Genomic DNA, 3,031 nt, shown 5'->3' on the forward strand with positions numbered 1-3,031 from the left:
AACCAAATGGTGATTTAGGCTTGAAGAATGTGCCCTTTGGTGGTTTAAATTATTATATATGCCTGAATGTTTCTTTTTTTTATATATAAAAAAGCTAAAGTGAATAGAGAGAAATTCTGTGAACTGATGGTACATGGAGGGATTATAATCATTGTAATGAAACAAAATATATGATTTGTTGAATGTAAAACTGATGATCTACCCTGTAAACTTTCACTCAAATGAAATAAAAACTTCAAAAACAACAACAAAAAAAACCAAACAGTGACTGAAAGTTAATGATGAGTCAGAATTGACTGAACGATATTTAACAACAGCAATCCCATTGAAGATATATTAAGACATTTACATGAGATCTCCCTTTTAATTGAACTACTTAAACTTGGTCAACTGATATGTACCACAGACTTCAAAAAGTGGATCACTGCTTTAGATAGATGACCTAATTTTTCCAAAGTCAGTTCAGAATCATAGCAAACTGGGCTGCGTTCTTGATTTCTTTCCTCACCAGCACTAATTTCCTTAATCCTTTAACTCTGGCAAGTTTGCTGTCCTTAAAAATCCTAATAGGTTCATTTTACTTTTTACTTCCTGAATATCTTCTTGTGTATCCTAACTGACTCTAGGATCACTTATACTGTGTCCATGGTAATGGTAAATCTGATGCTTCATCAATATAGACCCCTTTCCAGATTTGCTCTGGTAATGTAGTGGTTACGAATCGGGCTGTGAACCTTAAGGTCAGCAGTTCAAAACTACCAGCTGTTCCACTGGAGAAAGATGAGGCTTTCTGCTCCCGTAAAGATTTACAGCCTCAGAAACACTGTAGACGGTCGCTGTGAGTCGGAACCGACTCAATGGCACTTAACAACAACAACAACAACCAGATTTGCAGTAGGCAGCTGCAAACCTTGTGACTTCTTGGATACACAGGACATCCACTCCATCTACCCTCAGCCCAGAAATAAAATTGTCTATCATGGTGTAGTAGCTATGATTCAGACTGCTAGCCTCAAGGTCAGAAGTTCCAAACTACCAGTCATTCCACAGGAGAAAGGTGAGGCAGTCTGCTCCCATAAAGATTTATAGTCTTGGAAACCCTGTGCGGAGTCATTATGAGTCAGAACCGACTCCACAGCACACACCCACAATGCCTCCTGCTGCTCTCTCAACAGATGTTCCCATTCCATATCAATTTTCTTGCAAATGAAAATACATGGCAATTTCCCCAAAGCTGTCCTAAGCTTCAAGTAGCTGACCCTGATTAGTAATGCCATCACCATATAGAGTCAGGCAGACCTCATCTTTTTCATTGTACTTGCAGGTCAGAATAATTCCAGTGTTCAGAGAGGCGCCTGAGCCCCAACAATACCATTGCCCCTGTAGAATTTCTTGGTACGTATACACATTGATCCTTTTCCTTTAGCTCAACCTCTTTTTTGTTCACTTACAGAAAGATTATGAGTAAAGATAAAGCCATGACAATTAGTCCATGAACTGATAGACTACATGAACATCTGTTTTCATGACCCTGAGACCAAAAGAACTAGGTGGTATGTGGCTACCAACCAGTTCCAACTACTCTCAAAAGGATCACTCACATTAGGAGATCCTGAATAGAGCGGGAGAAGAATGTGGAACAAAACTCAAAGACATAAAAAAAGACCAGACTTACTAGTTGGATACAGATTGGTGGAAGCTCAGAACTAAGACCCAAGTCCTTTCAGGGTTTTTTTTTTTAAGGTTTTTATTGTGGATGGAGTGAAAGTTTACAGGGCACATCATCAGTTTCACATTCAGCCATTCATATGACTTGTTTCATTACATTGATTACAATCTCCTCCATCCATCATCAGTCAACAGTGTTTCTCTCTATCCTCTTTGGCTTTTCTCCTTTTTTGGGGGGGGAAAAACTTTGCCTTTTTGGAATTTACAGTCTCGGCTTTTAGGAAAGGTCCTTTCAGGTTTGGAAGTGCATTCACCCCGATGGCTCAATTTTCAGCCAATATTAGACAGGTTTATAAAGGGAACAGTAATACACACTTTAGAATAATCAACCATTTGAGATCAAAAGGGTAGCAGTTACCCAAGATCAAATTTCATAAGGCTTAGAAAGGAAGGAGGAATGGAAACAGGAAACACAGAGAGGAAGTGATTGCAATCAGGAACTTGAAATTAAATATGCAAGACTTGTTGAATGGGTGAGAACTAATCTGCTCTGTTTCACCCAATTCTCAATAAAAAGTTAGCAATAAATAAAAAATACAGCCATGAGCCTGCGAGCCTGTAATGAGAAGATCTTTGCCATTTATATTGGCCTCAAGCCTCACACAGCACCAGATGAGTTTCTATTTATATAGCTAGTCATTTGGAGGACAGTCTGCATCATTTTGTAGTATCTGAGGCCATCCTCCCTGGTGAGTACTGGTGGGGGGCAGGAGAGCTCGGAATTCTTCCAGCTGATGAAGATCATGTTCCGTCATTTCAGATTAGCATCATTAGCAAGTTATGGGATTCCACCTGCAGTCTGATATCTGCTTTCAGGGCAGCCCCCAAACAACATGTGGAGACAAATAACTTCTTCATGGATCACAGGTGTAGGTAGTAGCTTCAAAAAGGGTTCATGCCTGAGTCTCTTTCCTACATGTTTTTCAGTGTTTTTTTTTTTTTTTTTTTTTTTTAAGATTTACAGGTTCAGAAACTTTATTGAGCAGTTCTACTCTGATGCTTTTTTTTTTTTTCTTAAATGTTTTATTGTGAATTATTTGATAGTTTATGTGGAAGAACATTAGTTTTACATTCATTCTATCGTATATTGTCTCATTGCCATGGTTACAGTCCCCTCCATGCATCATCACCCAACCAAAGGGTATACCCTGAAATCCTTCCCCTGTACCCCCCAGGTCTTCAGCACCCAGTCGCTCTCCCTCTCTGGATCTAAAGTCTCCAGCTGCTCCGTCGCTCCACGTCATCATCTCTGGCTCCATCTCACGCATCACTGTTTCTCTGGGTAGGGTCCCGCTCTCTGCTC

General features: G+C 39.8%; 1 pseudogene; it reads right to left on the reverse strand.

Annotated features, from left to right (window-relative positions):
- LOC102819448 overlaps positions 1 to 3,031 on the reverse strand; it is a 192,435-nt pseudogene that overhangs the window by 104,140 nt on the left and 85,264 nt on the right.

Source organism: Chrysochloris asiatica, unplaced genomic scaffold (genome assembly GCF_000296735.1).
Source record: "Chrysochloris asiatica unplaced genomic scaffold, ChrAsi1.0 scaffold00198, whole genome shotgun sequence".
Classification (NCBI taxonomy): Eukaryota; Metazoa; Chordata; class Mammalia; order Afrosoricida; family Chrysochloridae; genus Chrysochloris; species Chrysochloris asiatica.